The following is a 9,778-nucleotide window of genomic DNA, read 5'->3' on the forward strand; positions in this document are numbered from 1 at the left end:
GCACAATGTACCGAAACTTATGGGATTCAGCAAAAGTAGTGTTAAGAGAGAAGTTTATAGCTATGAACATCTATAATAGGAAGAAAGATCTCAAATTCATAACCTAACTGTGCACCTACAGGGACCAGGAAAAACAAAACAATAACAACAACAAAAAAGAACAAGCTAAATCCAAAACCAGCAAAAGAAAAGAAACAATAAAGATTAGAGAGTAGTAGTATTCCCAGGAGGAAAGAGGCAGAAGCAATTTAAACATCCATTGACAGATAATGGATTTTTACAAGATGGTATATACATATGATGGAATATTATTAAGCCCTAAAAACGAAGAAAATTCTGACACATGTTACAATATAGATGAATATTGAGCCATCATGTTAGGTAAAATAAGCCAGTCACAAAAAGACAAATACAGTATGACTCTACTTATATGAGGTGCCTAAAGTAGTTAAATTCATAAAGACAAAAAGTACAATGGTGGTTGCCAGGGGCTGGGGAAAGGAAAAATACAGAGCTAATTCAATGGGTGCAGGGTTTCCATCTGGGAAGATGAAAAAGTTCTGGTGATGGATGATAGTGATGGTTGCACAACAATGTGAATGTACTTAATGCCGCCTAACTGTACACGTAAAATGGTTAAAATGGTATCGTTTATGCTACGTATCTTTTACCACAATTTTTTTAAAAGATTAGAATGGAGACAAAATAGAGAAACAGAAAAACAGAGAAAATTTTTTAAAAAAACTAAAAGTTGGTTCTTTGAAAAGAATAACAAAACTGACAAATCTTTAGCTAGATTTACTAAGAAAACAAGAGAGAAGACTAATTATAAAATCAGAAATTACAGCAGGAACATTACTATTTACTATACAGAAATAAAAAGAAATATAAGAGAATACTATAAATAATTATAAACAAATTGGACAATCTGGATGAAATAGACAAATTTGTTGAAACAAACTATGAACAGACTACCAAAACTGACTCAAGAAAAAGTAGAAAATCTTACTGTAATCAAGTGAGGAGATTGAGTCAGTAACCAAAAGTCTCCCTATAAAGAAAAGGCTAGAGCCGAATGGCTTAACTACTGATTTCTACCAAACATTTAAAGAACTAGCACCAGGCCAAGAACAATGGCTCATGGCTATAACCCCAGCACTTTGGGAGGGTAATGTGGGAGGATTGTTTGAGGCCAGTAGTTCAAGACCAGGTTGGGAAACAGCAAGACCCCATCTCTACAGGCATGGTTGTGCGCACCTGTAGTCTTAGCTACTTGGGAGGCTGAGGCAGTAGGATCACTCAGGCCCAGGAGTTTGAGGCTGTAGTGAGCTGTGATCACACCACTGCACTTTAGCTTGGGTGAAAAAGTAAGACACCAGTCCTCAAACTCTTCCAAAAAACTAAAGAGAACACTTTCTAATGCATTCTATAAGGCCAGCACTGCCCTGAAAACAAAGCCAGATAAAAACATCATAAAACAGGGTGGGTGTAGTCGTTCACACCTGTAATCCCAGCACTTTGGCAGGCCGAGGAGGGCGGATCACCTGAGGTCAGGAGTTAGAGACCCCTTCTCTACTAAAAATACAAAAACTATCCAGGTGTACTGGCGGGCACCTGTAATCCCACTTACTCGGGAGGCTGAGGCAGAGCATCACTTGAACCTGGGAGGCAGAGGTTGCAGTGAGCTGAGATTGCGCCACTGCACTCCAGCCTGGGCGACAGAGGGAGACTCCATCTCAAAAAACAAAACAAAACAAACAACCAAAAAAAAAAAAACACTATAAAACAAATCAACAACAACAACAACAACAAAACAGATCAAGATCCTGTATGAATGTAGATGCAACAATTCTCAACAAAATTCTGGCAAACCCAATTTAGCAGCGCATTAAAGGATTATCACCATGACCAGTGGGATTTATTCTACAAATACAAAGGTAGTTTAATGTACAAAAATCAATGTAATATGCCATATTAATAGAGCGATTAATATGCCATATTAATAGATCATGTGGGGAAAAAACCCCACATGATCAACTCCATTGATTCAGAAAAAAAATGTGACAAAATCCAATATACTTTCATGATTCAAAAACAACTAGGAGTTGCCTATGAGAGGGAGGCAGAGCAAGATCGCCAAATAAAGCCTCCAGCAATTGCCCCTGCCTGCCGCCAGCAGAAAACCAAATTGAAAAACTATCTGCACAAGAGAGCACCTTCATAAGAACCAAAAATCAGGTGAGCAGTGACAGTCCCTGGTTTTAACATCACATCAAAGAAAGAGGCACTGAAGAGGGTAGGAAAGACAGTCTTTTTTTTTTTTTTTTTTTGAGACGGAGTCTCGCTCTGTCGCCCAGGCTGGAGTGCAGTGGCCGGATCTCAGCTCACTGCAAGCTCCGCCTCCCGGGTTTACGCCATTCTCCTGCCTCAGCCTCCGGAGTAGCTGGGACTACAGGCGCCCGCCACCTCGCCCGGCTAGTTTTTTGTATTTTTTAGTAGAGACGGGGTTTCACCATGTTAGCCAGGATGGTCTCGATCTCCTGACCTCGTGATCCGCCCGTCTCGGCCTCCCAAAGTGCTGGGATTACAGGCTTGAGCCACCGCGCCCGGCCGGAAAGACAGTCTTGACTCACCTGCACTACCCATCTCTCATCCCTTGCCTGCAGCCTCATGGCACCGAGAGAGAATCTATGTACTTGGCAGAGAGATTGTGGGACTTTGTACTGGAACTCAGTGCTGCCCTGTCACAGCAGAAAGCAACACAAGGCAGAATTCAACCAGCACCACACAGACAGCATTTAGACCAGCCCTAGCCAGAGGGGAATCATCCATCCGGGTGGTCAGAACCTGAGTTCCAGCCAGCCTCATCACTGCAGGCTAAAGTGCTCTGGGGTTCTACAGAAACTTGGAAGGCAGTCTAGGCCACAAGGACTGCAATTTCTGGGCAAATCTTGGTGCTGTGCTAGGTTTGGAGCCAGTAAATGTGGGGTGCATGTGACCTAGCAAGACAACAGCCAGGGCAGTCAAGAGAGTGCTTGCATCACCACTCCTGCAAAGCCAAGCAGCGCAGCTTGCAGCTCCCAGAGAGACTCCTTCCTTCTGCTTGAGGAGAGCAGAGAGGAGAGTAAAGGGGACACTGTCTTGCAACTTGGATACTAGCTTAGCCACAGTAGAATGGGGAATCAGGTAGAGTCCTGAGGCACCTATTTCAGCCTCTAGTTCCCAGACAATATTTCTAGACACACCCCATGACAAAAGGGAATGCACTGTCTTGAAGGGGAAAAACCCGGACCTGGCAGGATTCCTCATCTGCTGAGTAGAGTGCTTGGGCCTTGAATAAACATCAGTGGTAGCCAGGCAGTATTTACCATGAGCCTTGGGTAAGGCCCAGTGCCATGCTGGCTTCAGGTGACCCAGCACATTCCCAGTTGTGATGGCCACAGAAAGAAACCCCTTCCGTTTAAAGAAAGGAGAGGAAAGAGTAAAAGGGACTTTGTCTTGCAATTTGGATACCACCTCAGCCACAGTGGTGTAGAGAACCAAGTGGCTTTTTGGGGTTCCCAATTCCAGGCCTTAGCTCCTGGATGACATTATTGGCCTTGCTTTGGGCCAGAGGGGAGCCTACTGCCCTAAAGGGAGAAACCCAGGCCCGGCAGTATTCAACACAAGGTGAAGAGTCCTTGGATCTTGAGTGAGCATCAGCGGTAGCCAGGCAGTTCTTGCTATGGGCCTGGGTTGGTGGTGACCACAGGGAGATTTCTTCTGTATGAGGAAAAGGGATGGAAGAGTGGGAAGGACTTGTGTCGTGGTTTGGGCACCAGCTCAGCTGCAGTAGAATAGAGCACCAAATGGATTCCTAAGGTTTCTGACCCCAAGCCCCAGCTCCCGGTTGGCATTTCTGGACTTGCTGTGGGCTGGGGGATGAGCTTATCACTCTGAGGGAAGGACACAAGCCTGGCTAGATTCACCAGATGCTGATTTTAGAGCTTTCAGGCCATAAGTGAACATTGGCAGTAGCCAGGCAGTGGTCACCATGGCCCTTGGGTGAGACACAGTATTGTGCTAGGTTTGGGTCTGACCCAACAAAGTCCCAGTGGTGTTGCCACAGAAGTGCTTGTATCATCCCTCCCTCAGCTTCAGGCAGCCTATCAGAGAGACTCTGTTCCTGGGAAAGTAAGGGAAGAGAACAAGAGTCTCTGTCTGGTAATCCAGGGAATTCTCCCAGATCTTACCCAAGACCACCAAGGCAGTACCTCTGTGCAGCTGAAAGTCACGGCATTATTGGGCTTGGGGTGCCCCCTAGTGCAGATACAGCTGCAGTGACCAAAGACAGATTACAACACTCAACTCCCTTTGAATGCTTGGCAAGCCTTCCCAAGAAGGATGGGTACAAACAAACTCAGACTGCAAAGACTATAATAAATACCTAACTCTTCAATGCCCAGATTTTGGCAAATATCCACACCATCAGACGATCCAGGAAAACATGACCTCACCAAACAAATGAAATAAGGCACCAGTGATCAATCCTGAAGTGACAGAGATATGTGACCTTTCAGAGAGATAACTCAAAATAACTATTTTGAGGAAGCTCAATGAAATTTAAGATAATGCAGAGAAGGAATTCAGAATCCTATCAGATAAATTTAACAAAGAGATTGAAATAATTAAAAAGAATCAAACAGAACTTCCGGCACTGAAAAATTCAGTTGATATACGAAGAATGTATCAGTCCACAGCAGAACTGATCAAGCAGAAGCATTAGTGAGCTTGAAAACAAGCTATTTGGCCAGGCGTGGCGGCTTACGCCTGTTATCCCAGCACTTTGGGAGGCTGAGGTAGGCAGATCACTTGAGGTCAGGAGTTTGAGACCAGCCTGGCCAACATAGTGAAACCCCATCTCTACTGAAAACACAAATGTTACCCGGGGGCAGTGGTAGGAGCCTGTAATCCAGCTACTCGGGAGGCTGAGGCAGGAGAATCACCTGAACCTGAGAGGCGGAGGTTGCAGTAAGCAGAGATCATGCCACTGCACTCCAGCCTGGACAATAAGAGTGAAACTCTGTTGGAAAAAAAAAAAAAAAGAAAAGAAAGGACAGGCTATTTGCAAATACACAGAGGTGGCCAGGCATGGTGGCTTATGCCTGTAATCCCAGCACTTTGGGAGGCTAAGGGTGGCAGATCAATTGAGGCCAGAAGTTCGAGACCAGCCTGGGCAACATGGTGAAACCCCTTCTCTACAAAAAAATAAAAATAACAATAAATTAGCTGGGTGTGGTGGCACATGTCTGTAGTCCAAGCTACTTGGGAGGCTGAAGTGAGAGAATCAATTGAGCCTGGGAGGTCAAGGCTGCAGAGAGCTGTGATTGTACCATTGCACTCCAGCCTGGGTGAGAAACTTTGTCTAAAAAAAAAGAAGAAGAAGAAGAACAAGAGGAAGAAGAAAAGAAAAATAAAATGCAAAGAGGGGAAAATAAAAAAAAAGAATGAAGCATGTCTACTAAATCTAGAAAATAGCCTCAAAAGGGTAAATATAAGAGTTATTCGCCTTAAAAGAAGGTAGAAAGAGAGATCAGTGCAGAAAGTTTATTCAAAGGGATAATAAACAGAACTTCCCAAACCTGGAGAAAAAAATTAATATTCAAGTATAAGAAGGTTATAGAACACCAGATACAACCCAAATAAGACTATATCTATACATTTAATAATCAGACTTCCAAAGGTCAATAATAAAGAAAGGTGCCTAAAAGCAGCAAGAGAAAAGAAACAAATAACATACAAAGGAGCTCCAATATATCTGGCAGCAGACTTCTCAGTGGGAACCTTACAGGCCTGGAAAGAGCGGCATATTTAAAGTGCTAAAGGAAGGCTGGGCGTGGTGGCTCATGCCTGTAATCCCAACACTTTGGGAGGCCGAGGCGGGTGGATCATTTGAGGTCAGGAGTTCAAGACCAGCCTGGCAAACAGGGTGAAACCTCATATCTATTAAAAGAACAAAAATTAGCCGGGTATGGTGGCATGCACCTGTAGTCCCAGCTACTTAGGAGGCTGAAGCAGGAGAATCGCTTGAACCCAGGAGGTGGATGTTGTAGTAAGCTGAGATTGCGCCACAGAACTCCAGCCTGGACTGCAGAGCAAGAATCCATCTCAAAATAAGTAAATAAATAAATAAAGTGCTGAAGAAAAAAAAACCTTTTATAGTAGGATAGCATATCCAGCAATAATATACTTCAAACATAAAAGAGAAATAAAGACTTCCTTAGGCAAACAAGAGCTGAGGGATTTCGTCAACATCAGACTTGTCCTACAAAAAATGCTAAAGAGAATTCTTCAGTCTGAAAGAAAAGGATGTTAATGAGCAAAAAGAACTCACCTGAAGGTGAGAAACTCACTGGTAATAGTAAGTACACAGACAAACACAGAGTAGTGTAGCACTGTAATTGTGGTGTGTAAACTATTCATATCTTAAGAAAGAATAAAAGATGAACCTATTAAAAATAATAACCACAATAACTTTTCAAGACATGACAGTATAATAAGATATATATCATAGAAACAACAAAAAGTTAAAAAGCAGGGAGATGAAGTTAAACTGCAGAATTTTTAATTAGTTTTCTCTTTGTTCCTTTTTTTTTTTTGGCAATTAGTTGTTAAGTTGTCATTAGTTGAAAATAAACTCTGCAGATGTTATTTGCAAGCTTCATGGTAACCACAAATTAAAAAACCTACAACACATGCACAAAAAAGAAAAAGCAAGAAATTTAAAGATACCACCAGAGAAAATCACCATCACAAAAAGCAAAACAGGAAGGAAGGAAAAAAGGAAGGAAGAGAAGCCCACAAATAATCAGAAAACAAATAACAAAATGACCGTAGTGAACCCTTACTTATCAGTAATAATAGTGAATGTAAATGGACTAAACTTTCCAATAAAAAGACAAAGAGTGGCTGAATGGATTGAAAAAACAAGACCTGCCAGGTGTGGTGGCTCATGCCTGTAATCCCAGCACTTTGGGAAGCCATTGTGGGTGGATTGCTTGAGCCCAGGAGTTTGAGACCAGCCTGCACAACATGGCGAAACTCCATCTCTACAAAAAATACAAAATTTGCCGGGCATGGTGGCATGCACCTGTGGTCCCAGTCACTTTGGAGGCTCAGGTGGGAGGAGCACTTGACCCTGGAAGGTCAAGGCTGCAGTGAGCAATAATCATGCCACTATACTCCAGCCTGGGTGACACAGTGAGACCCTGTCAAAAAAAAAAAAAAAAAAAAACCAATGATCTATTGCTTATAAGAAACGTATTTCACCTACAAAGACACACACACGGAAAATAAAGGGATGGAAAAAATGTTCCATGCAAATGAAAACCAAAAAAGAGCAGAAGTAGCTATACTTAGAGCAGAAAAAATAGATTTCAAGACAAAAACTTTTTAAGGAGACAAAGAAGAAGATCATTATAATGATAAAGGGACCAATTCAGCAAGAGGATATAACAATGCATATATAAATATATATGTATCCAACATTCGAGCACCACATATAGAAAGCAAATAGTATTAGACCAAAAGATCATGAACAAAGAAACATGGGACTTAATCTGCTATAGACCAAACGGACTTAATAGATATTTACAGAACATTTCTTCCAACAGCTGCAGAATACACATTATTCTCCTCAGCACATGGATCACTCTTAAGGATAGACCACATGTTAGGCCACCAAACAGTAAGTGCCTACGTGAAAAATAATTGAAACACTTTAAATAAACAACTTAATGATGCATCTTAAATAACTAGAAAAGCAAGAACAAACCAAATCCAAAATTAGTAAAAGAAAAGATCAGAGCAGAAGTAATTAAAATTGAAATAAAAAATACAAAAAAGCAATGAAATGAAGAGTTGGTTATTTGAAAAGATAATATCAACAAATCTTTAGTCACCCTAAGAAAAAAACAGAGAAGACCCAAATGAATGAAATCACAGATGAAAAGGGAAACATTACAACTGATGCCACAGAAATTCAAAGGATCATGAGCAATTACTATGAACAACTATATGTCAATAAATTGGAAAACCTAGAAGAATAGATAAGTTCATGACATATACAACCCACCAAGATTGAACCATGAAGGAATCCAAAACCTGAATAGACCAATAACAAGTAACAAGATTGAAGCTGTAATAAAAAGTCTCCCAGCAAGGAAAGACCTGAGACCCAATGGCTTTACTGCTGAATTTTACCAAACATTTAAAGAAGAACTAATATGAATCCTCCTCAAACTATCCCAAAAAATAGAGAAGGGAATACTTCCAAACTTATTTTATGAGGTCAGTGTTACCCTGATACCCAAATCAGACAAAGACATATCAAAAAACAAAAAGAAAACTACAGGCTAATATCCCTGATGAACATTACTGCAAAAGTCCTCAACAAAATATTAGCAATGTGAATTCAACAACACATTAAAAAGATCATTCATCATCACCAAGTGGGATTTATCATAGGGATGCAAGGATGTTTCAACATATGCAAATCAACCAGTGTGATCCATCATATCAATAAAATGAAGGACAAAAGCCATATGGTCATTTCAAATTGATGCTGAAAAAGCATTTGATAAAATTCAATATCCTGTTGTGATAAAAGCCCTCAGAAAACTTGTCATAGAAGGAACCTACCTCAACACAGTGCAAGCCATATACAACAGACCCACGGCTAGTGTCATACTGAATGGGGGAAAACTGAAAGCCTTTCCCCGATAATCCGGAACAAGACAAGGATGCCCCTTTACTACTATTATTCAACATAGTATTGGAAGTCCTAGCTAGAGCAAACACACAACATGAAGAAATAAAAGACATTCAAACCGGAAAGAAAGAAGTCAAATTATTCTTCTTTGCAGATATTATATTTACAAAAACCTAAAGATTACGTACACACACACACACACACACACACAAACTGTTAAAAGTGATAAACAAATTCAATAAAGTTGTAGGATACAAAGTAAACATGCAAAAATCAGTAGCATTTCTATATGCCAACTGTGAACAATCTGAAAAAGAAATCACGAAAACAATCCCATTTGCAATATCTACAAATACAATAAAATACTAAGAATAAACAACCAAAGAAGTGAGAGATCTCTACAATGAAAACTATAAAACATGCAGGAAGTTGAAGAGGCTACAAAAAAGAAAGAGAGTCCATGTTTATGAATTGAAAAAATCAATATTGTTAAAATGTCCATACTACCCAAAGCAATCTACAGATTCAGTGCAATCCCTATAAAAATACCAATGACATTCTTCACAGAAATAGAAAAAAATCCTAAAATCTATATGCAACCACGAAAGATTCAGGATAGCCAAAGCCATCCTGAGCAAAAAGAACAAAACTGTAGCAATCATATAACCTGACTTCAAATTTTGCCACAAATGTACAGTAACCAAAACAGCATGTCTCTGGCATTAAAAACAAAAACAAAAACATAGTCTAATGGAATAGAATACAGAACCCAGAAACAAATCCATACATTCACAATGAACTCATTAGAAGGGCCAAGAACATACACTGGTACAAGGACAGCCTCTTCAATAAACGGTGCTAGGAACACTGGATATCTATACAAGGGAAAATGAAACTAGACCCCTATCTCTCTATATATACAAAAATCAAATCAAAATGGATTACATACTTAAATCTATGACCTCAAACTATGAAACCACTGAAAGAAAACATTGGAGAAACTCTCCAGGACATCCGACTGGGCAAAGA

The sequence above is a fragment of the Rhinopithecus roxellana genome, chromosome 1, assembly GCF_007565055.1.
Source record: "Rhinopithecus roxellana isolate Shanxi Qingling chromosome 1, ASM756505v1, whole genome shotgun sequence".
NCBI classification, from domain to species: Eukaryota; Metazoa; Chordata; class Mammalia; order Primates; family Cercopithecidae; genus Rhinopithecus; species Rhinopithecus roxellana.